Here is a 26,468-nt window from a genome sequence, read left to right as displayed (position 1 = left end):
GAAATGTCGCAGGACAACTAGTACCAGTAGAATACAACCGACTGACAGTATCGGAGGCTTTGTCGATAGATGAACCTGAAGGTGGATACATAGAAATGTTGGAATACCGAAACTCGGCTAGAGGGTACGTGATGGCTCTGGAAGACAGAGGTGCCATGGAGGGTTATCTAGAGACAATGCTGCAAGCAGAAGGCGTACGGGACTTTAGCGTCGTCTGAGATACAGGCAGAAACGATGGAGCAGTTGGTGAGCCTTCCATGGAAAGCAGTGGTATTAAGGTATTTCGAAGAAGAGATCAGGACTACGCCAAGAATACACGCTCTCGTGGCAGTACCTTACGTAAGAACAGAGTTACAACTGAGGTTTGCCTGGTGCATGATGGGACTAACTCGCGAAGAGTATGATTCAGAAGAAAGGAAGAGGTCAAAAGAAGAGAAGGTTTCCCTTATGACGAACCTGAGGGATCTGATAGTCCAAGAGGGAGCAGCAGTAGCGTGTGCGAAGCGGAGAGACGCTCTCTGTTTCATTCGATTCATGATAGAGCAGATTTCAGTACCTGCATTGAACACTTGTGTTAAGATGCTGAGGGATGGTTATGAGCGAGCGAAAGCCTTACTCTTGCTAGCACTGCTGGATATGCAGCAAAGCAAACCGATGAGTGTGAACATGAAAGAACCCGAGGAATTAGAACCCATGAGGAAGATAGACGAAACCAGGAGATTCTCAAACAAGGAGCTGAGACTCACTAAAGAATCTATGGGGGCACTGCCGAAGTCCAGTGAATACTGTGGACCGATCAAGAAGAAATCGTATAGCTACGTATTCGGAATCATAGGGATAGCGTACAACCCTTTCCTGAGTGAAGACATACGCGATTGCTTCTTCGATTACGAGCAGCCGGTGTTACTAAGATTCTGGACGTCCAGAATTGTAACGATTAAGAGCGTTAACAATCCACAGGCCAAATTGGGACTGGTCTTGGAAGAAGAGGTGACTGCATCTTCCGTACCAAAATCCGACAAAAGAGTGGAGTTTGGGTTGGGATTCTCAGATGAATTACTGAGAACGAGCTTGATGGCAGTGTGGGAATTGATGAGGCCATCATGGTGTCCTAGTCCCAACGCTGACTCGATATTACGGGCGACACAAGACGTGCAGAGGGAACTGAATGCAGACTGTAACCTGCGTGACCTTAACATCATATATAATGTGAGGAAAACGGCCTCTAGGAGCAACGGAGAAGATAAAGTGGATTTACCTGGCAGGGGACCAGAAGACTGGGTCAAACTTGGTAGCTGTCTGGCGGAAGTCTGTGGACTGGAGGGTCACGTTTGTGGAGGTCTGGACTGGGTGAAGACCCTAGAGAAACAACACAAGCAATTGACGGTATTGTTTGGAAACGTCGTGATGAAAGCAAGAACAGAAACGGAACTGATAGCAGATTGGCATGGAGGGACCGAGGTGAATCTAGTGACTGCACTAGGATTCTACAGCATGTTTGGTTCTTTAGAGTCACTATTGAATCTAGAGCGGAAACATGAGATGGTCACAGCCATCAGTGTAGAAGTATTCCCAGGAGTCCTGCAGACTGAGCAGAACTACATAGGAAAATGGAGGGAAGCGATCGAGACGGAAATGAACATCAGATACAGAGAGACTTATTGTAGACCATCAGGAGCACGATATTTGGTGGGTTCGACATTGGCTCCAATGTGCAAGAGCAGATACCCGGTACATTTCGTAGCCGTGGATGTAAAGAGTACGAGAACGATCGTGGATCAAGCCTTCTCAGTGCCGAAGTGTGTGAGATTGGCGAGAATGTCCGAGAAATCTTATGAGTTGCTATGTAAGATGTTCTCAGCAGTTCCAGAGAGAACTAAGGAAGAGTTGGAATCAAAACTAGGAAAGAAGTTCATGGGATACGTGAGCGGGAACTTCAGTGACTTTGAGAGACAGAAACAGAGGATCAACTGTCACAGATTACAATACAGTAGACGAGAATGATGAAGTCCACCGAGTGATGATGGAAGTAGAACCATTACTGGAAGCTTCGGGAAAACGTAATTGGAGGAGCATCATGTTGACACATGACGAGTTTCCTTGCCACTGCTTGCTGCAGACCTGGTGGTATCCCAAGCGTAGTAATCTGATGTTGATCTGGGACTCTGGAGAGCTGCTCTCCATGGGTTTACCAGACTCATCACAGCCCATAACAATAGTTATAGTGGGAGTTATGATGGCGATACGATGGCTGGAAGCTCATGTGAGAGAAAATAATAGACATGAGGCACCGACAAGAGAACAGTTGCGGAAATTAGATTGTCTAAAAGATTTAGATCTTTTTGAGACAATGTAAAAATTCTAAACACTCCGATGGAAGTGAAGAAGATATGGGCAAGAAAACGATTGATGCCATGGTTCAGAGCTAACATGACTGCAAGGTTGTACGAATATGCTAAGAAGCATATGTCGAAGCACGGCAGAGTGTACAGTGAATATCAGCTGGAAATTGGAGCAGGAGCTTTCAAGCGAGCTCTCGTGACTCATCGGAATGCAGTGAACACCGCTGTGAAATGAATTTCCAGGACAAGTGAACTAGTGGAATGGAGAAGACAGAGATGTTGAAGGAAGATTTGGAGAGAAATGTGACGTTGTGTCTCCACAACAGCTTCTGCAGGAACAGAGAATCTAACGTGGATCCCCTACCTTGTTGCAAACAGAGGGTAGAAGAGCAGAAGTGTTGGAGGTTGGCTTCCAACAGCGTCAGGATAGCTAACGACGTGTTGCAGGATACAGAAACTGAGAGTGCAGAGTCAGTATCATAGGAGGAGGAAATGGAACATTGACGAATGGCCGAAAAACGAGATGCAAAAAGAGACGAAATTAGAAGAATTTAGAAGTATTAGAACTTCTAAACGACGATAAAAGAAGAAAACAAAGGAGTGACGAAGAAAAAGTTAAAACTCAGAATTGTTTTATATGTGTGAAAAAACTCAAGTGAGAAAACAAGCAACCAAGTTGTAATTGAAAACTGAAACATTTAGTTGAGTTTTGAAATTGTTGCATTTATAAATTTGCATTTTGATTTTAGTTGAATGGCTTTAGAGACACTTACTTACTATTTATTTAGAAAGGCTTGAGTGAAGGAGTATATTTAAATATTCCAGCCTGCATGACTGTTTTTAATCAGCTAGGAGAACTGATCACTTAGTGGTGACATGAAAGGCTTGGATAATCTCTCGAAGAGGGAGATTGTTTCATTGTTCTTTCTAACCACAGAATTTCTTAGTTTTAATATTCAGGACAATAACAAGCGAGATTTCCGAAGGGAAGAAGCATAGTAGGATAATTTTAGCTTGTTGGTTGGCAGGACTGTCCTGCAAACCAACATCTTTTAAATCTAGGAGAAAAAGTTTTAATCAGGACATTGACATTGGAAGTCGCAAAATATGTTTTATCTTAAGTCATATCCTCAATGTGCAGATTAATGAAAGAATTTAATGGCTATCGTGGTGTAGTATGATGCCATTTTTATTCTGCAGTGAGTCGATGTGACGTGGATAAAAGTAATTTCGAGCATTTTGTAAATTCTGTTCGATGACACTATACCTATTTTTCGAACATTGCGAGATTCAAGGAGGACATTGACCGGACTGTCCGTGGAGTATTTGACATTCGACCAGAATGGATCAAAATGCAGATACGGCATATTCGAAATTTTAGCAGTGAACCTTCCGAATTGGTGATTTTGAAGGAATAAGAGCGTTATTAGTACGATTGGCCAAAGGGTGAGGGCTAGAACATTCTGGTATTTTAGAATTTTAAAAATTCGAAGTGATGACGTAATAATTCTGAGAAGCGTCAAAAACGGCCATTTTGGGCAGAAAGTCGAAGAAAAACACAACAACGATAGTTGCGACGACGACAACAACGAGAAAATTGAGAATCAGAATCAGAGAAAAGCAGAAGTAGCAGAGACCGCTCCAAGTTGCAACTATTGTGTCGCTACAATAGTTGCAAAGCAGTTGCTAACAACAGTGAGGGGTGGAAACCAGCCTTCCGGGTTACAGAGAAATCAAGCTTAACGTGTTTGATTCAGTGGATTCGAGAATCCGGAGGGGTTTCGGGACTGAAACTTTTATCATGTCTTCCCTGTCATGTCCTGATTTGAATTTAATTAACATCTGAATTCATTCTACTAAGATGAGAAGCTAGGAGTTGGGGGAAAGGGTTGATCCATCTTCGATGGAGATGATGATTTTTCCAGCCATGAGCTCACTATTTCTGCATGTAATTAAGTTAATTTGAGTGTTTTGACCGAAGCCGAAAGCAGTAACGTTTTTGTCGACCCGATGTTAGAAAGACCACCGAAAGTACTGGCTTGGTAGAGACGGTTAAAAGCATGTAAAGCTCTGTTTAGACGTTAGCCAGTCGTCTTAGGACTTAGTTTTATTTTCTGTCGATATGTATCTTCCGGGCATTTTCTCCTCCATAGGCCATGTGCAATTCTGGATCCCTCAATTGACCCAATTACTGCTAGTGCGAGGGCAAAACTCTAAGCTTGGGAACAGTGATGTTAGCGTGAGGGCAAAACTCTAAGACAGTAGCAGTGAACTGCAAAAAAAAGAGTAAGATGCAGGGAACATAAGATATTTGGTCCCGGACTTGAGTCGCAGAATGATTCAATTGTGATAAATTTATTGGCAGTTACTTTTATCCAAAAAGTTTTATTTGGCCACTTGCGTTTGAAATTTGTGACCAGTCAGAGTTTATGTTTTTACATAGTTCTTGAGTTAGGTTCCTTTGGGTTTAGGAACAGAGAATCGAACGTGGATCCCCTACCTTGTTGCAAACAGAGGGTAGAAGAGCAGAAGTGTTGGAGGTTGGCTTCCAACAGCGTCAGGATAGCTAACGACGTGTTGCAGGATACAGAAACTGAGAGTGCAGAGTCAGTATCATAGGAGGAGGAAATGGAACATTGACGAATGGCCGAAAAACGAGATGCAAAAAGAGACGAAATTAGAAGAATTTAGAAGTATTAGAACTTCTAAACGACGATAAAAGAAGAAAACAAAGGAGTGACGAAGAAAAAGTTAAAACTCAGAATTGTTTTATATGTGTGAAAAAACTCAAGTGAGAAACCAAGCAACCAAATTGTAATTGAAAACTGAAACATTTAGTTGAGTTTTGAAATTGTTGCATTTATAAATTTGCATTTTGATTTTAATTGAGTGGCTTTAGAGACACTTACTTACTATTTATTTAGAAAGGCTTGAGTGAAGGAGTATATTTAAATATTCCAGCCTGCATGACTGTTTTTAATCAGCTAGGAGAACTGATCGCTTAGTGGTGACATGAAAGGCTTGGATAATCTCTCGAAGAGGGAGATTGTTTCATTGTTCTTTCTAACCACAGAGTTTCTTAGTTTTAATATTCAGGACAATAACAAGCGAGATTTCCGAAGGGAAGAAGCATAGTAGGATAATTTTAGCTTGTTGGTTGGCAGGACTGTCCTGCAAACCAACATCTTTTAAATCTAGGAGAAAAAGTTTTAATCAGGACATTGACATTGGAAGTCGCAAAATATGTTTTATCTTAAGTCATATCCTCAATGTGCAGAAAATAATGAAAGAATTTAAAGGCTATCGTGATGTAGTATGATGCCATTTATATTCTGCAGTGAGTCGATGTGACGTGGATAAAAGTAATTTGGAGCATTTTGTAAATTCTGTTCGATGACACTATACCTATTTTTCGAACATTGCGAGATTCAAGGAGGACATTGACCGGGCTATCCGTGGAGTATTTGACATTCGACCAGAATGGATCAAAATGCAGATTCGGCATATTCGAAATTTTAGCAGTGAACCTTCCGAATTGGTGATTTTGAAGGAATAAGAGCGTTATTAGTACGATTGGCCAAAGGGTGAGGGCTAGAACATTCTGGTATTTTAGAATTTTAAAAATTCGAAGTGATGACGTAATAATTCTGAGAAGCGTCAAAAACGGCCATTTTGGGCAGAAAGTCGAAGAAAAACACAACAACGATAGTTGCGACGACGACAACAACGAGAAAATTGAGAATCAGAATCAAAGAAAAGCAGAAGTAGCAGAGACCGCTCCAAGTTGCAACTATTGTGTCGCTACAATAGTTGCAAAGCAGTTGCTAACAACAGTGAGGGGTGGAAACCAGCCTTCCGGGTTACAGAGAAATCAAGCTTAACGTGTTTGATTCAGTGGATTCGAGAATCCGGAGGGGTTTCGGGACTGAAACTTTTATCATGTCTTCCCTGTCATGTCCTGATTTGAATTTAATTAACATCTGAATTCATTCTACTAAGATGAGAAGCTAGGAGTTGGGGGAAAGGGTTGATCCATCTTCGATGGAGATGATGATTTTTCCAGCCATGAGCTCACTATTTCTGCATGTAATTAAGTTAATTTGAGTGTTTTGACCGAAGCCGAAAGCAGTAACGTTTTTGTCGACCCGATGTTAGAAAGACCACCGAAAGTACTGGCTTGGTAGAGACGGTTAAAAGCATGTAAAGCTCTGTTTAGACGTTAGCCAGTCGTCTTAGGACTTAGTTTTATTTTCTGTCGATATGTGTCTTCCGGGCATTTTCTCCTCCATAGGCCATGTGCAATTCTGGATCCCTCAATTGACCCAATTACTGCTAGTGCGAGGGCAAAACTCTAAGCTTGGGAACAGTGATGTTAGCGTGAGGGCAAAACTCTAAGACAGTAGCAGTGAACTGCAAAAAAAAAAGAGTAAGATGCAGGGAACATAAGATATTTGGTCCCGGACTTGAGTCGCAGAATGATTCAATTGTGATAAATTTATTGGCAGTTACTTTTATCCAAATAGTTTTATATGGCCACTTGCGTTTGAAATTTGTGAACAGTCAGAGTTTATGTTTTTACATAGTTCTTGAGTTAAGTTCCTTTGGGTTAACTCGTAGAGTAATTTCAGATAGGGTACACCGTCTGCTCGTCACGCTATCTTAGATTCGTGCAACTTCTTAGTCTAATATCGATCTTAATCTACTCTTATATTAGCTAGTCTCTTTTAGTCTCAATAGATCTAGAATATACTGGTCGTTTGCGATTAGGTCTCTTGGAGAGGCAACTAAGTTGTAAGTTAAATTCAAATCTCTCTGGTGCTTGAAAGTAATTTCAGCACTTACAAATAAGTGGGTTGTTAGTTAGATGGATCATGATTGGTTAGTATTAAAAATTTTATAGTGATAAAATATCCAATAATAAAATATAGTTTTAGATCTGGTTCCACCCATCCGGAGTTTACAGGGTTTTTAAATCTTTCATCTTCATCTGTAATGAAGGATGGATGATGTCGTTGGTATTTGGCGAGTATCATTTCTTGTTCCGTTCTTGGAGAAGAAAGCTCCAGGAAGCTAGAATCGTCAATATGAAGTTGTTAGCTGTTGTTCGACGATGGCTGCGACCGCCAATGAAATCAATATGATTTCAAGATGGTTTGCTATGACTGTTCGTTCTCCTTCAGCGGAGGACTGATTGTGTTTCGTTCTTGTCTAAGAAACGGCGTGAAGATTGAATTTGGAGGGAATGCCTTGTAACTCGGATCTGTACGTATACTTGAACATCGAGGTGGTCATTGGTCTGATTCAATGAAGTCCTTTTCTGCAAAGTCAAGTCGTACTCAAATCTTTTTGAATTGTGATTGTGAGCGGGAGCGGCGTATCGGTTGTGTTTAGCCATTCCGTAGCTTGAGTGCAAAAGGGTCGTCTATTTTCTTGATGCTCGTCTTTGTGGTCGTTTATGATCTATATACTGCTTTATACAATTTACATTTAAAAATTGTTTGTTAATTTGTTTTTTTTTGTGTATAATTTCTATTAATTATTATCGCAAAAGCGTTTTAAGTTTAGTTCTGTTATTTTTAAGAAATAATCACCCTTGAGTACCTCATGTCAAAAGTATAGAGTGTTCACAAAGCGTGGGTGTAGCACGGTAGATTAGGCCGGCTATAGAGCATGCTCAGGACATCCTCCTCTGGTGGGTTAGGTCATGAGTGAGGGTAAGATTGCATGCTGATTTTTTGTGGGGTCCTGTTTTGTGTTAACGTTTTATGTTATGTTTTTATTGGTATTTTTCTTTTTGTTGTTGTGGTTGTGTCCTTTTCTTAAAAATCAAATTGTTTGCTTTGGGTTTGTCTTGCGACTTTTTGGTGTTTTATGATTTCTTTTTTAGACTTGTCAATAGTCTTCAAAAGAATAAATTATCCAGTTCTTAAGCTGGTTTAATCCGGTTTGGGTTTGGTTGGTTTTCTTTTCTAAGTCATGCTGTTGGTTTTATGGTTTTTGGTGTTTAGTAAGCTGCGTTGGTTAGTTTGGATTACTATATAATTCCATTCCAACCGAGTTAGGAGAAAATTGAAAACTTGTTATCGCTTGTTCGAGTTGTTGTTAGTGAAAGTTAAAATTTGAATTCATTATTTTAAACAATTCGTCGTGGGCGAGCTGTGCAGTTTTGGATAGAATTTTTGTGCGATTGAATATAAAGAAGCGATTGAAAAGGTTAGTACTGCTTTCTTTTGTATAAATTTACTTACAAAATATTAAATTTTACTGCTTTGTGGGGATTGAAATTATTAATTGATTTTTATCGTATTAAATTTTACTACATTAGGGGTAATTATTTTTAAATTAGATTATTACTTCGTGAAAGAAAATTTACTGCATCATTTAGTGTTATTGGTTAATGAAATTTTTAATTTTTAAAATAGTTTTGTATTTTTAATTGTTTTTTCTTGTTTTGTAGATGATCGTGATGTGAAGACTAAAAGAAATGTAAAAACTTTTATAAGTAATGGTTATTTGTGTTTGTGAAACTAGTTAGTTTTAAGTTATTTAATTCATATTTACCTATTCGTCCGTAAATAAGCCATGAGGGAAGATATCGTGAATAGCATCAGATGTGGTTGATAGTTTTGCTAATATGCGGATGATATTTTTAGTTTGAAGCAGTGGCCAAAGCAACTGGAGTGCTTTAATGGTTTTTAGTTCTTCGGTGCCTACAGATAATTCGTTAAGTGTGTTTTGGATTAGATTATAAAGTTTGTGATTATGTTTAGTGTTGTGGCTGAATTCTAAAATTGGGATTTCTATAGGTTGAATATATGCATGCGGGACAATTAATGGTGGGGATTCTTCTACGTTGAAGGTTTTAGTGAGGGGACAGAACAGATATATTTGTGTGATGGAATCATAAATACAGAGGATGCCTTGAAAGTTAGTTTTTTTATACAATATGTGAAATTTAGGGAAAATGTTGAAGTATATTTAGAGTTAATGAGTTGAAATCTATGATAGGGTTGTCGTGAGGATGTGTGTAGATCAAAATGATTTTGGATGAAACGATAGTAAGTTTAGGTGTGTATTTGTTTAGTTCGTAACATGATGTCGTGTGAACAGTGCAAGTCACGTTCTTTTGGTGCGATGAAGTGAAAAGTTAGTGAGAAGGTTTCAAATTTTTCATAGAATGATTCGTATGCTTGAATATCGGATAGTGCTTCTGAGATGATGTGATAATATTTTTTGTCTAATATACTCAGAGTGAATCAATAAGATGTTTTGATAAAGAATTTTTCTGTTTTTTGTGTGTTATCGAATCTGTCATCATCAAAAAATTGATCGTGGTTAGCTCGGATGATATTGTGATCATAATATTTGATTGAATATTCATTAGCTCAGGGTGCGGTGAATGTTTTTAGTAATTTTCTTAATCCGATGTGCGTAAATTGTCGAGGGGTTAGTGCTGTAGTTAGTCTGAATAATTCGATTTTGTTTCTTTCGGTTTCCTGTGAGGTGTTTAGAAGTGGTAAAATAAGAGGGTTTGTAAAGTTATAAAAAGCTGTCCAATGAAATGTGGGTAATAATACGTGTTCGTCTACAAAATTATGCTGTTCAGGGTTAGTGTCGGATTGATTAAGTGTATATTGGAGAAAGAAGGGTAAGGTTTCTTGGAGATATCTAGTAGTATGTGTATGAGTTAGATGATTTATATATTCTCGGGCGGTTCCGAGTTTGGATGGGAACGGGCGATTGGGGAGATTTCGTTTGAATATTCTATAAGCACGGTTAGTACTAGTGGATGATTGTGTTGATGTGGATGACTGATCTAGTGATGGGGTATAATCTGAAGTGGGTGGACTTGATGACGTTATTGTTGATGATAATTGATGAATAATTAGGGTGTGAGGGTATTGTATTTGTTGTTGTAGTGTTATAAAATTGTTTAGTTCATCAGAAATTTGGGTAGTATCGGGGGAATTGTTTGTGGAACGGTCAATTGTAAAAGGAGAGTAGCTTGGGGTTGCTTGAGAGACATGGGAAGGAGTAGAGGTGGATAGACAAAGGGTTTGGAAGTGGATGGGTTGAAAGGGAAGTTTTGAGAAGGTTAAAGGGTTGGGTTGAGAAAAAGTTGAGGGAGATGGTTCGGAGTCGGCAAGTTCATCGGGGTTTCTAAATCGGAGTTGTTGAATTGGGAAATAGTTTGAAAAAGTGTGATATCTGATTTAGCGTCAGAATTCATGCCTGATGATGTGTTAATGTGAGGTGAATCAGGTGGCGGGAAAGCAAAAAGTGGGATGAAGGGAAATGAGGTTCGGAGGTTGGCAGGTTGGGAGTTTGAACGGTGGAGTGATCCAATTTGTCTGCTCATCGTGAGCTAAAAAAAGAATTATTTTGAGACTGAAAGGTGGTGGTGTGGGGCTGTTCGATTATTTGTTCATATGTATCGTCGTTTCGAGATTCTTGATTTACTATACGGTGAATGGGTCTTTGTAAATAATTAGTTCTTAGATTTGTGGAATTTGTGAGTGCTAAATTTCTAAAATTTCGTGATACTAAGGATAATGGGTGATTATGGTTAAGATTGGGTAATTGTGGTGCCGTAGGTGATACATTTATATTGTGATCCGTCATATGTGTTCGGTTTTGTTGATAGTTTTGTATTATATTCTTATATTTCTGCGTCTAAGAGAATTTTATTAGTGATGTGGAAAAAACTCCGAAAAATCCTGCAAATAGTATGCGTGCTACGCTTGCTTGTCGGTTAACTTGTGTGTGTGTATTGCACATGTGTTACAGATTCCTTTCAATAATGAGAAAAGAAATCCAATAAAGTTAAATATTGCGTAAAAAATAGTCAATCTTTCTAAGATGTAATAGGGCCATCCTAGAAATGCAAGAATTTCGCTTTTCAAAGTTATGGAGCTAAAAATATTTTTTGATGAGGTGCCTTGTGGTCTAAATTTTTCGCCATTTAAATATATACAGTCTTTAAAATCTTTAAAATATTCGCTGTAGTCTTGTGTGTAAATGTCTGAAAAGCCTGCGGTTTCTGCAAGTTTACGTATTTTTTGATGGATTGATTGTCTTTGTATAGTGTCCATTTGTGTTAGTAGTTCTTGAAATTGTTGTGTACAAATGTGATGTTGTTTATCTGATTTAGAGTATATTCCCATCGATTGTAGATCGATGTTTGGATTACGAGCAATAGCTGGAATATTTTCAGGTGAAAACTTTTTTACTGGTTGCATTAGTTTGGGATATGGTGTGAGAAGATAGTATTTTTCTTCGTCAGGATTTAATTGTACAACATTGTGGCTGTTACTGATCCACATGGGACTGCTGTATCCCAAAATTATGTTCTTCTTGAAAGTGTATCAACAAACTCTACTTTATTTTTATAGAAAATTGGAATTCTTTTTAGCAACGCTTATCTTCAAAAACATATAAAGGTGATAATTTTTTTTGGTGCCAAGTATAAAACCAAAAAATGTTTCCTTCATAATCAAGGAAACTTGATCTATTTCCGGATAATAAATATCCTGGGTGGGGTATTCTTAGAACTGCTAGTGCTAGCAATTGTAAAATCTGTGTTCTTTCTAGTTCACATAGTTGATGTAATGTTTCAAATTCTGAAAGTGACATTTCTTGAAAAATTCTACTAGTTGTGTAGTCTAAATTCATGTCTAAGTGGATGTCATAATGAACTGCGCCGAAATATGTGTTGTTCATAAGTGATACTTCCTGTATTCGTGTACTTTCTGTGATCTGTGGTTTTATTTTTCCACGAGGATTTCCTGCGTTTCTGAGAAGGTTTACGGGGATGTATGAGTTTACTTCATTTAGAGGATGATGTGTTGCGTGGGGATTTTTTATAATTTTACCAGTGTTCATGTCGAAACTTTTTTCGTATTCGACAAGTATTTCAGAATAATGTGTTTTATATAGTGGGTTTTTATATTTACAAGCAAATTCCGTTTCTCGTTAAATTTGAAAACCTGTTAATTTATTTTTATATTATGGATGTTTCTAAATTTGTTATTTGTTTGTCTTATTTGTGCAGGGCTTACGTCTTCAAACAATATTGACTCGATAAAACAATTTTGCTGAATTTTTATCATTCTAGCGTGTATTTTTGCTACTGAAATGTCGTTCAAGTGTCTTCGGGAAACCAGACAATGGTTGCCTGTGTCCTAGTAGTAGGATCGCAAAAACCTTGGTCGTTTTTGCAAGGTATTCTGATTCCTTGGTAAATTATAGTGTTATCATTTAAATCTCGTGTGAGGTGTACTTTTTCAAGTTGTATTTTCCAATCAAAAAACATTAATTCTTGGTATCCTTTGTTTTTTGTATCTGCTTTGCAATTTGAGGGGTTAGTTATTCCAAAGTATGGTATCCAATGTTTAACGTGAATATCATAAATTATTCTTCCGTGTACGCCATTATATGGGTATTTTTTTGTCTATTTTTATGTGTCCTTGGTATCTTTCAAGTTCTGCTTGGTGTGCAGGGTCCTGAAAAACCTGAAAGTTTACTATTTTCCTGTTTGAGTTTTTATTTCATAATAAATTTCATCTAAGTAGTTAATTTTTACAATCTTCGGGTTGTAGATAAAAAAGTCTTTCTTTAATGCTCTGATAGAAAGATCCGTGATCGAGTCGGTTTTTATTTCCATTTGATACTTGTGAACAGTGTACTTTTTTTCGGAAAATGTCGCTGTGAATTTATAGCCTGTGAGTGTGGTAGCTCGGGCTTTTGAGTATAATGTGGCTATCATGTTCGTAGTTGCTATAGCTTGCGGTTCGGATTCGCATTGTGTTACTTGATTTATAGCATATTTATTTAGTGTTTTTTGTTCGTTTTCTTCACAATCGTAGTGTGTTACTAATAAATCCTGAGGTCCTGTGCGAGGAGATGGATTTTGATTTTGTTCGGAAAAAATAAGAAAAAGAAGGTAGTGAAATATGAAAATCTTTAAAATATACATGTGTATGATAGTCCTGAATATGGATTGTAAAAGGTTATATATCCGATTGTCTTTTTAGTACATCTATCGTACTTATATATGATTTCGGTGGTTATGAATGGGGGAGGTAATGATTGGAGTGTTTGGAGGTGCCAGTAGAATTGGATGTTGAACAATGTTATTTAGTCTTACTGTAACTTCATTTTTTAGTGTGAGACTATTTTGTTGGAGTATTTGGATATTGTGTTCTTGGATATCTTTGTGAATATCTTGTCTATATTGTAGTCTATTCAGTGCCCAATTGTGAAGTCTACTACTTTCTTGATGTTGTCCAAATAATGGGGTAGGTGCTACGAATGTATCCCAATCTAATCGTAGGGGGGTATTTGTGGATGATTGTTCTTGGCATATAGCGTCAAGATTTGTTGGAAAATTTAGGGGAAAAGGTGTTGGTGATATTTGACTTATTGAAGATGTTGATGTAAGGGAAAGTGTTTCGGGCAAGGTTAAAGATGTTTTGTCAGAAGAAATATCAATTGGTTCGTTTACTATATTGGGTTCACTTTGAGTGTATGAGTGTGATGCCCAATATGGTAGGCGTTCAGTGGATTCTGGGGGGTTAAAAGGGTTTTCTCTAATTTGTTGTGAGGTGGGAGTTGAACCTAAATAACCTGATGAAAGATTTGAATTGTTTTGTTGTGAAGCGAGTGTGGGGGTTTCTGGGAGTGTGATACTAGAATTATCTGAGGGGGTTGTTATCGGTGATTGAGGTATGTTAACTTAAACTCTGGGGGTTTGAAAATTCCTATTTCGTGTTGGATGTATTTTTTGTCTATTTATTTCAAGTGTATCTTATTTTTGACTAATATGTCTTACTCTATTGATGTCTTGTTGTAGAATGGAACATAGAGTATATGTCGGTCGTATTGTTGTTCGCTTACAGATGCATGGCGAACAACAGGTTCTAATGGTTCAGATAAAAGTGCGTGTCTTTCTTCAAATGTGTACGGGTTATCTTGAAAAGAAATGCGTTTGATGATTGGGGGTTTTGAGTAGTTGTAGGTGTTGCTGGGTTTTCTTGGGAAGTTGTTGGTGGGGTTTGGTGGGGTGGTGGTTGATTAGCAATGTTTAAAGGGTATTTGAGTTTTTTATCGAGAAGATTTATGTTTGTTATAATATTCGTCAATGAAAAGAATTAAAAGAATGGTTGCTAAAAAGAATGTGACAATTGCCTTTTTTTATACATTTGCACATTGTCATGATGAGGGATGTTAAAAATGTCAGAAAAAGTATGAATAGTAGAAAAACATCAGTTCTAAGATGGTTCGAATCATTCAAATAGACTTAAAGTTTTTCGTACCTGTGGAGATGATCAAAGATTTGGGAAAGTTGGCAACATATTTCAAATAGGGAGTATAAACTTAAAAAAAGATTGCAGAAAATTACAATCGTCGAATCTTTTTTAAGGTTGTGGGGCTAAATTCGAGTGCGGTCGGATTATTTATTGATTTTTTGACAAGTGGGTTGAGTTTTGTCAAATATTGTTGAGGGGTTATTTTATGGTGTTTGGGAGGTCTTCATAGTTTTGTTTGTGTTCTAGGGATAATTGGGGGGTATCTTGGAAATATTTGCATTTTAGGCCAAATGATCATGTGTCTTTTGCTCTTTAGGCTAATTTGCTATTTTTGGTTGGAGGGTTTTTGAGGTCTGAGTTGGGAATTTATTGTTGATCTTTGTACTGTTTGATAGGGGAGGGTTGTAATATTGAAGAAGTGTTTATTTTAGTTGTCAATTTTTAGCAGGTTGCTTATTTTTGACCTGGAGGTCGTAAAGTTATAGTTATAGATATGACTGGAGATTAAAATCTATCGGCTAGTAAAGTTGTGCTGGTTTTAATAAGGTGATGAATGGGAGTGAATTCTATTGGCTGATTTTGAATTAAACTTGTTCAAGTGTGTTCTCAGTATGTTATTGAAAAGGTGAAAATCAAAATGACTAAAAGAATTTTAATATTGATTTTAAAGCTGTTTTTGAAATTCAACTTTCTGCAATATTTAGGTTGTGGGATGAATGTTTTATAAATTTTTCGTGGTTGACTTCTAAGTCGTGATGATTCTTTTTGTTCAAATTTTTGTTGAAGATCTTGTGGTAAAATTTTTCTATCATTTTCTATTTTTTCTTTCTTTTTTGAGGTATTTTTATTTCTCGTGTTTGAGATGGTTGGGGGGCTATATTTTTTTGTTGAGTTGTTTTTTTTGATTTTTTTGTTTCATCAATGTTTTTGTTTTTTCTATTTCGGGATTGTCTTGTATAATTTGTAAACCTGTGAAAGAAAATAATTGAGTTAATTCGCGAAGTGCGTATTCTTTTGGATAATAAGGTAATAGATTGTTTCGACGTTGAACAATTTCTTTCTTACTGGAGTCAGTAAGTTTGAATGTTACTTCAGTGGGTTTATCATTTATTTGATATGGTCCTTTTCGGAGTGGTTGTAATTTTTTAGAAATTCTTTTTTGTGTAGTAAAATTTGGGATTGAAACAAATGTTCCGATTTTTAAATTTATTGCTGGCGTAAAGCGTGAATTGATTTGGTTACTTATTGTTTGTCTTTGTAACAATTTCTTTGTTACTTTTTGGTGTATTTCTTTATGTTTTTAATCTCTATTAAAATCCCATTCGGTATGTGTACCGGAAGCTAATTTTAAAATTTGTGGATGATGAAAGTAATCTTCATCATGCGTATGTAGTGGTAAATTATACCATATTGAATCTTTATTTGGTTGACAATAGCTTTGTGGATTTTTATGTGCAATTGCTGAAACTAAATTGGTTTTCGTGGTTTTTGATAAAATACCATTTCATATGGTTACATTCCTAATGTTGTTGTAATTTGTGAATTATAAGATAAAGGGAATAATTTTACATCTGTTGACCATTCGGTATATCGTGTATCATTTCCATTGATGATACATCTAAGGTATTCTTGTAATGAACGATTCATACCTTCGAATAATCCGTTTGTACAAGGTGCATGAGATGTACGTGGCTTGTGTTTCATATTATATAAGTGACAAAGTGTTATGATTTCATTATTTATAAATTATGTGCCGTTGTCTGTGACTAGTTTTTCGGGTAGTCCGAACTTAGCTATCCAATGATCTTTAAGTGTTGTATATGCATATTAAGCATTACAATATGGTACTGGGTTGAGTGCTACATAGTGTGTAAATGCATCAACATGACCATTATATAAGAATTTCCTTCAGAAGATGGTGAAATTGGTCCTTCTGTGTCAAATAAAATTCTACGATTAAAATATAGACTTTGTTCTTTAAAATCTTGTTTTTGTGCAATTTGCTTTTGGTTCGGGTAAGGTTTATTTAATTGACATGTTATACAGTCGTTACACAATAGTTTGATCCAAATTGGTGCAATTGGGAAGTAAAAATTTTGTGTAAAATTTGAGTATGTTTTTTCTGATCTTGTTTGTCTTTTTGTATTGAGTGTATGTGACATATTGAATGCTATTAGTATCATACTTAAAGGAAGACCAAGTACCTTTAAATCGGGTGTTTGGTATTCTAAAAGATCTGTGTTTTCATTTATAGTAGTATTGTTAAATTTTCTGAAATATCGGAGGAGTGTTTTATTTCCTAAAATTGTGGTAGCTTTTGCTGGTTTAGTTTTGTACTTGTGCCATGATTTAAATAATCGGATAACTGGCTCAAAATTTTGGCATTTTTGGAGTAATTCTAGTGTAATTTTCTCTGTTGTTGTTATAAAAATTTTGTCTACTTCTAGTTTTGATAGAGGTATCGTGTCAAGTGGGTCATGAAGATTGAAAACTTGATTTATTGTTTATTTTGAATTTTCTGGTAGCGGTCCTGATAAATTTATAGTATCAGTTCAATTTTCTTTTTCTATTAACGGGAAAGGGTATTTTTTGTGTAGTTGTTGTTTAATTTGTTTCTGTTGGGTGTTGTTTTTAATCCAATGTGAATATGGAATTGGTTTAAATGTGGATGTACCTAATAAATCAACATCATAGTGGTTATTTGACAATCTAAACAGAGTGGGAAATGTTGTATTTAGTTTATTTGTGATTTATCTATGTCAGTTTATGCTGCATATTTACGTTCTAAGCGTGGTGAGGTTTCATTTTTTGCGAGATAAAATTTTATATTTTGTTATTTTTCAACGGTAGTTTTTCTTGTAAGTTGTTCAGTTTGTGTATTCCTGCTTAGTGTATCTGGTAATGCAAGGTTTTTTCCTGTTGTCCATTTATGTAGGTTCGGAAATTTCATTAGTGTTAGTTGAAATCTCTAAACTCTATGGTTTGGGTTTGATTTTTGTGTAAAAGGAAATATAATTGGTTGGTGATCTGTAAACAAAACTGTTGGATGTTTTGATCCAAGTATCAAAAATTCATATTCGGTAAGTGTATATATTATAGCTGTGCACTCTCTTATAAGAGTAGAGAGTCGTAATTTAGCTTGTGTAAGTAAGCGGGAATTATTAAATATTATTGAATTATTATTAAGTATGTGATTGCATTTTTCTTGAGTATAAGTGGTCTAAAAATTTTACTCATAAAAGCTGAAAAAGCTGCTGGTTCTATGGATTTTACATAGAATAATCTATTGAATTCGTATTGTTGATTTCCAATAACAAATTGTGTCAATCGTCGCGATTGTTTGTCCACGCGCATTTGATTATATGCACTAATCATATCTGCGGTTGTGAAATATTTACCATTTATTTTTGTTAGGATTACTTGAATGGGCTCAATAGGCCAATTACATTTAGATTCGTCAATGAGCGATTTGAGATATCTGGCATCTAGAACTGTTTTTAGTGATTCTCCTTTGGCTAGGATGATAACTGGGTTGATAAAGATTTTTCCTTTTGGTTGTTCTTCTTTATTTACTGGGGATACAATTTCAGATTGTTCTAAAATGTCAAGTATTATATTTACTTTGTCATGTAAGTGAATTGGTATTTTACTTGCTCTTTGTTTTTGAAAACTGCGTCAGGTTTCAAAGGTAGATGAAGTGGTGAATTTGTTTTTCCAACATCAAATTTAGATGTTGCGTAAACTGTAGGGTATTTTAATAGTAAATCGGCTAACTTTTCAAATTCGTTCTGTGTTATTTGAGAGTGTTGAAAATTAAACAATGTTAAAAATTTCTGTTGTTCTGTTGTGTAATGCGATTTTTTAAATGTTGGTTTGAAATAAGGTGTTTTTGTGAAATAATCTGTATTCCTTTTCTCGTTACTTATTTGTTGTTATTGATAATTCTTCATCAAGAATTGTTGATTGGCCTATGTCTAGTAGTTGTAATATATTGTTGACTCGATATGCTACTTCTTCTGTGGGGGTAGTTGTTGCATTTGTTTCACAATAACGTAAGAGTCCTAAGGGTAGTGTTATTTGGTATGGTGAATTGTTGTTTCAATCTAAGGAAATAAAATCGGAGTTTGAACGTTTCCTGTATTTTATGGATGAGATTGTTACTCGAAAAAATTTATGAATTGGTCTAAATTCAAGGTATGACATGAAGAGACCTTGTTTTTTTTGTTTTTTATCATATTGATGAACTTGTTTGATTGAGAAATTATATACATGTCCTGATAGTGGTTTCAGGTATTTTCGTTCCTGAGTGTATATAGGATAAAATTTGGAGAGAAAAGGTGGTTGTTTGTTCATTCTTTGAAAAAATGTTAAAGCTGTGTTTTTCGTTTTTGTGTATTTATCTTTTATTTGAGTTTTACTATTTAACATGTTTATTGTTGGTATATGTTTTGTTATAAATGGTATTCCAATGATATTGTGTTTTATGTCCATTATGAGGAATGTTTGTTTAAACAGTTTGTTTAGGAGTTTGTTTTGTTTCATTGTTCTAGTGGAAACATGAAAAAGTTAAAATTTTCCATAGTTTGTTAATGCTGAGCCTTGTGCTGTTGCTTGTTTACTAGTTGTTGTTCAGGGTATTAATTTTGGATGGAGAATTTGAATTTCGTTCCAAGTGGGAATTTAAATGATATTTGATTCTGCTCCTGAGTCAATTAGAAAACCTATTTCAAGATCTGGTGGTTGAAATTATTTTTTTTTTGGGCTCTCTAAGAGAAATGGAATTGTCCAAATTTTTTCTTTCGGTAATTCTTTTTGAAGGTTTTGATAAATGTGGTTTGTATTTAAACATTGCACTTGTTCTTTTTCGGGTTTGATTAGAGTGTTTATTTTATTTACTTCTTGCACTGCTGGTATATTTTTACTTATAGGTCTAGTGTAATAATTGTGAAGAAGCTCTAATTGATTTTCATATACATGTGAATGAAAATGTTGTTCATTAAAAACGGGTTCATAGTCATTTTCAACTTTAATCATACTAATTGAGATGGTGTTATCTGTATCGCTTTCGCTGTCTGTTGAATCACAATTTATGTGATTCAATTGTAATTCAGTAGTTTCCGTATTATCGATACCAGGAGGTTCTGAATTTGTTTCTTCAGCTGTTTTACTTGAATAATTTGCCTTTGATGTTTTGGTGTATTGCTCCTAAAGTTATTGTGGGAATCTGGGTAACTGTTATTATTTCGATGAGGGGATTGGGAATAATTTCTTTGTCGATTAGTGTAATGTGAATTCCTATTTTGTGAGTTATCTCGTGATAAATTTTGATAGTGATTGTTGTTGGATCTTTGATAATTTGATCTGTTGTTTGAATTATTCCTTGATATGTTGTTTTGATAATATTGATTTCGATTGTTTGAATAGCTCCTATTTCTATTGTTGGAAAAACTCCTTTTTCTATTATAAGATGAGTTTCTTGATCTGTTGTTTGAATAGTGTCTATTCTTAGAGTTTGAATGGGAACTGTTAACAAACAAATATTCTGTTCTGTTCGAATTTGATCGTAAATAGTTGTTTCGATACTGATTATTTCGAATATTTTATCGACTATATCTACTTTGCGAGAAATTTCGTAAATTTCTTTGTTCTGGTAATCTGCCTCATGACTATAGTTATAAGATCATTGATTTCTCGAATAATTGGAATTATTTGGAAGTTGTTTTCCAGAGCTATTATTACTGTGAATACTTTTATTTGGTAAATTTTGACCTTTTTTCATGTATTGATGGAATTATTTATTTGGTTCTTTATACTTTTGTGGTTTGTTTTGGTTATCTTGTTGCTTTTGTTTACATTCAAAAATGCTATGTCCGTATCGACGGCAATAACTACACCATTTTTAAAGGATGGTTTGCCTCTAAAATTTGGATTTTTCTCATATATGTTCAATTTTTCAGTGATTTTTTCTGATAAATCTATGTCTGAATCATGGATGTTATTTATGTGTATAGTATTTGTTTGGATTCGATTAACGTATTGTAGTTCAAGGTTCTCTGTTTCTTCAAGTTTCCTTGTGATTTCAGCTTGTTCTAATTTATCAACTGGTTTTCTAAAATATAAATCTGGTTCTCGAATTGAGGAGGGATGTGATGCTCTCTTTTTGATTGCTATTTTCCTTAATTGAGGTGTTAGAGTCATCAATAACATTTCTTTCATTTTTGTGTTTTGTTAATCATGAGTATTAAGTGATTATGCTTTCCGATTCTAACTGCCAATTGTTTGATTGTTTTAATTGGTATCCTACGAATTTCATTGCAAAGAACTCTTTGATGTTGTTTGTTTCTTTCAGAATCAAACATTTTTGAAAACTCTTGTGTAAATCTTTTCCAATCTGATTTTATTTCTATATGTAAAACTGAAATTCATTTTTGAACTGCGCCATCTAGCGTTGTTTGGATTAATGCGATGCATCTGTGTATCAAATTTTTGTGAAGTAGTGTATTTATTGGTTGAGGTCCTATATTCAAAATTAGATTTGCTGTGACTGCATTTAAATAATCTTCTAGGGAATATTCAGGGTCTGTGCCTGTGAATACCATTGATAGTTTATTCGATGTTATTTATGATCCAGCCATTACGTATGGATTCATTGTCATTTGTAGTAATTCTGCGGCATTTGGGATTTGTGAAAAATTTGTTAGTTGACTTTTTGTTATTTCGTGTTGTTGTAAATAATATAGCAACGGATTTTCATTTTGCATTCGTGTTGGTTGATAAGAATGTGTACTGACAGGGTTTTGTGTTTGCATTGATTGATAGGGTTGTGTACTAGTTGGGTTTGTCATTTGTAGTTGTTGGTGAGTTTGTGTACTAGCTGAATTTTGTGGATAAAAATTTGTATTTTGAGATGCATAATTTTGTCGAGGTTCTTTTACACGGTTGGTAGAAGGTTGGTAGAAGTCGTCATCGTCTCATGACAAATAGTTAGGTGTATATTAAGGTGTTTGTTGTTTATTTCTGTTTTGTTGCTAAAATGGGTAGTTTTCACTCTTATCTTGTGAAGTATGTGGGTAGTTATGAAAATTTACTGAATTGTTTGATGTTTGTGGGAATTTTGATCTTTGTGAAAAGAATTGATTATGCTTTTTCGTTCGGGGAGGATGAGTAGTTTGTGGATGGTTGACATAATTATAATTGTGTTCTGCAAAGTTGTTTCACGTGAATGTTGTCCGTTTTTGCGTTGGTTTCGTCATTGGTCTATATGTCTGATAGTCCATATGTGAATATTTTGAGGCAACGGAAGGTTTAACCGTTGATTGTAATGTTACCTGTGGTAATGTTGGATTTTTAGTTTTTGGCGTTGTCAAATTTGGGTTTATTGGTGATATACTTTGTTGTGTGGTTGCTACTATTGTTTCGACTATTTCTTCATTTACAAAATGTGATGGTGTTTGAATATCTTGTTTGGTAAGATTTCTAGTTCCATTTAAATTTTCTTGTGGTGGTACAATAGGTGAGTTTAAACTATTATTTCCTTTTCGATCAGGTAAAAGTGAAATATAGTTTAAAGGTGTTCCGCTTATTGTAAGTGGAATTACTTTTACATAGTCTTTGTGAATAGAAATTGTATTAATTGCTTGACTGGATATATCTATTGGGATATTCAAAAAAAGTGGGTGAGAACATTCGGGAGCTCAAACATAATCTGATTGTTCTGATAAAACAGTGTCGTCGTTTGTACTTTGGTGTCTGAAACTTTTTCATGCTTGTGAAATTAAATCTATATTATGTGTAAAATAATCAAAAATAATCCATTCTAATATTTTTTGTAGATCATGTTTAACATTTTGTGAGACTCCATTGTTTGATAAATTTTCACGGATTGTGTTCAAAAAATCTGAGAATGCTGCATTTTCCTTTCTTAATGTCGTGTGTCTAGATGTTTAAACTGGTGATGTACTTTGGATTTCAGTTTTTTCTGGTATAGATAGATAACTATATAATATTGCAAATACTTCATTAGTTAATATTGAATTCGCTCTTTGCGAGTTTTGATTTTGTATGTTTGTTATGTATTCTGTGAATACTTTTGAAAATTCGATGTCGATTTCGTCTGTTTGAATGAGATATTTACGATTAAATTTACTTGGTGTACTGATTTCTATGGTATAAATTCCCTATTGTTGTGTTAGATTACATATTCATTTTAAATAATGATCGATAATTTGTCTTTCAATTTTTTTCTAGAAAATCTGCTTCGCATGGGCTAATTCCTTGTTCGAATAAATTTGCGGGTAAGTTGTAGCAAAACTGTTTTTGTCCTCTATCATCAGTTAGTGAAATAATAAGAACTGGGAAGACAGAGTTTTCATCTGGACTTTCTTCACTTTGGTCCATTTCTGTGTTTTATGACTGTATTTCGTAATGTTCAATGTGTTTAATTGACTGATTCCAATTGTAGGGACGTACTGGTTTGTTTTCGTATGTCTTTTTTATTCTTCGTTTTCCTTGTAATGATGAATGTGAAGTGGTTTCTGAGTCAGAAAAATACAATTGATCTTTGAATGGGTAGTTTTTATTTTTCGAGTCTTTTTATTTTTAGAGTGCATCTAAATTACTGGTTTTCGATTCGGAGACTGCGTTTCTTCGCTTTTAAAATCTTTTTTGTGTAATTTGTCACTGTTTACTTAAAATTTTTCTTTTTACCATTTGTCTTTTTGTTCGAATATATTCTATTGTTTGTTTGTGTGGATTGATTACGAGATCGTATTTTTCGTTGTTGATTTCACAATTGTGTAATAGAATTGTTTGTTTGTTTCCTAAGTTATTTAGTGACATAAGGTTTAGGATGGTGGATGCAAGATTGTTATTAGTGATTTTACTATCCTAGACAGTTATTCCTTGCAATTTTTTGTGGTTAGCCTAACTTGGGTCTTGTATTCAGGGTTGGAGAGAAAAGAATATATTGTTTCCGGAGAATGATTGTTATTTTCTCGTGACTAGTCTATGTTAAGGTGCTAACTTACTTAATCTTACTTAGGGGTAGTGAGTGTTTTCAAGGGTTGGAGAATAGTAAATCGATCCACAGGGTTCAGGTATAATTAGAACGCAAGAAGTTCGTTAAATACTATTTTAAACTTACTAAGTTTAAGTATTAGCCTGGGTCAGGTAAGAGGGGGGTCAAGTGAAGGATGGATAACCGAAGTTCTTCACTGTTTATCTTAATTAGAATGGTTAGTTTATTTGAAAAATTTCAATTAGTCAAAATTTTGGAAAAGTTTTCGGAAATCTCAAGTTTTCGGCTATTTTCTTATCTCGTTGAGAAAAATAAAAACGGGTTTTCTCAAATTCCACAAATTTTCTGCTGAATAACCTCTACTAGTACTAAAATGATACTCGCAAATCTAAAAAATAGGCATGAAAGATTGTGGTTATATTCCAGCTGAAACTTAATCATAACTGTTCATAATTTTTAGTAAGATTAGCGCCTTTAACGATTAGATTTTGTACAATAGTAAAGTTAGCGCCTTTAAGGATCATTGAAGATGTTGCTTCAAGGATTCAATGTTTGCAAATGAAAATCTAAATTCATTGCTAATAAGATTCTAAACATAAAAGTTTGTGTTGGCTTTGCCGTACGACCAAGAAACTTGATTGTATGTTTCTCCGTAGTCGTGTGTCGTCTCTTGTCCGAGATGTTCTTCCAATACCGGGTAGTTCTCGTATTGTTCGGAATAGCGGCTCTAATCTTTTGAGTCGTAGAAACAATTCAATTAGATTATTGTCGTGTAACATGTTTGAAAATGTGTTGTCTAATTCTAGTCTATTTTGATATTTCTAAGCTAATTTGTTTTGTAAGGCCTGGTTCGAGACTTTTGGTCGCACCAGAAGAGTTATATTCTTTGGGTTAAATCATAGAGTAATTTCAGATAGGGTACACCGTCTTCTCGTCACGCTATCTTATTTTCGGCCGGATAGATTCGTGCAACTTCTTAGCCTAATACCGATCTTAATCTTTTTATATTATATTAGCTAGTCTCTTTTAGTCTCAATAATTCTAGAATATACTGGTCGTTTGCGATTAAGTCTCCTGGGGAGGCAACAATGTTCTAAGTTATTATCAAATCTCTCTGGTGCTGAAATTACAAGTAATTTCAGCACTTACAAATAAGTGGGTTGTTAGTTAAATGGATCATGATTGGTTAGTAATAAATATTTTATAGTGATAAAATATCCAATAATGAAATATAGTTTTAGATCTGGTTCCATTTTGGACCATTTTTCCATTGATTTTTTTTTATTATCTTAACAACATTGTATGTGCAATTTTTTAATGAACAACTCTTTGACCATTTTCAATTTAGTTGAAACTACAGAAACTGCAACCAGGAAATACTGAACAAAGAAACGTTGAGAAATCTGAGATTCACCGTTTATATGAGAAAACTTGTAGCAAACAAGGCTTTTTTATAGCCAAAACAAGGTGTTAAAAAATATATATTGGATTTACTTTTTGCTCAGTTTTTCCTCACTGATTCACGAGAAAAAAAAACAATTAAAAACAAAAGAAAAGCCATTTTTTATTCAATAGTGCTCCGTTTGATCAATTTTGTACATCGGAGATTTTCAATTTCCTCCTTTTCTTGAAACATCATTAAGAAACAAACAGTTTTGTTACGTGGAAAGGAGACTGCGAGAAATTGAAGTCTTTCAATTTGAGTTTATATGAAATCGAAAGCTAGCTGGGTTTTCTTGGGAAGTTGTTGGTGGGGTTTGGTGGGGTGGTGGTTGATTAGCAATGTTTAAAGGGTATTTGAGTTTTTTATCGAGAAGATTTATGTTTGTTATAATATTCGTCAATGAAAAGAATTAAAAGAATGGTTGCTAAAAAGAATGTGACAATTGCCTTTTTTTATACATTTGCACATTGTCATGATGAGGGATGTTAAAAATGTCAGAAAAAGTATGAATAGTAGAAAAACATCAGTTCTAAGATGGTTCGAATCATTCAAATAGACTTAAAGTTTTTCGTACCTGTGGAGGTGATCAAAGATTTGGGAAAGTTGGCAACATATTTCAAATAGGGAGTATAAACTTAAAAAAAGATTGCAGAAAATTACAATCGTCGAATCTTTTTTAAGGTTGTGGGGCTAAATTCGAGTGCGGTCGGATTATTTATTGATTTTTTGACAAGTGGGTTGAGTTTTGTCAAATATTGTTGAGGGGTTATTTTATGGTGTTTGGGAGGTCTTCATAGTTTTGTTTGTGTTCTAGGGATAATTGGGGGGTATCTTGGAAATATTTGCATTTTAGGCCAAATGATCATGTGTCTTTTGCTCTTTAGGCTAATTTGCTATTTTTGGTTGGAGGGTTTTTGAGGTCTGAGTTGGGAATTTATTGTTGATCTTTGTACTGTTTGATAGGGGAGGGTTGTAATATTGAAGAAGTGTTTATTTTAGTTGTCAATTTTTAGCAGGTTGCTTATTTTTGACCTGGAGGTCGTAAAGTTATAGTTATAGATATGACTGGAGATTAAAATCTATCGGCTAGTAAAGTTGTGCTGGTTTTAATAAGGTGATGAATGGGAGTGAATTCTATTGGCTGATTTTGAATTAAACTTGTTCAAGTGTGTTCTCAGTATGTTATTGAAAAGGTGAAAATCAAAATGACTAAAAGAATTTTAATATTGATTTTAAAGCTGTTTTTGAAATTCAACTTTCTGCAATATTTAGGTTGTGGGATGAATGTTTTATAAATTTTTCGTGGTTGACTTCTAAGTCGTGATGATTCTTTTGTTCAAATTTTTGTTGAAGATCTT

At 34.9% G+C, this 26,468-nt stretch overlaps 1 protein-coding gene across 1 annotated transcript in view; it reads right to left on the bottom strand.

The window, feature by feature from the left end:
• Positions 1-26,468, bottom strand: part of LOC134853488 (uncharacterized) — a 142,630-nt gene that overhangs the window by 44,528 nt on the left and 71,634 nt on the right. The window lies entirely within an intron of this gene.

Source organism: Symsagittifera roscoffensis, chromosome 8 (genome assembly GCF_963678635.1).
Source record: "Symsagittifera roscoffensis chromosome 8, txSymRosc1.1, whole genome shotgun sequence".
NCBI lineage: Eukaryota > Metazoa > Xenacoelomorpha > Acoela > Convolutidae > Symsagittifera > Symsagittifera roscoffensis.
The sequence above is the reverse complement of the archived record's forward strand: the minus strand, read 5'-3'. Positions and strand labels throughout refer to the sequence as shown.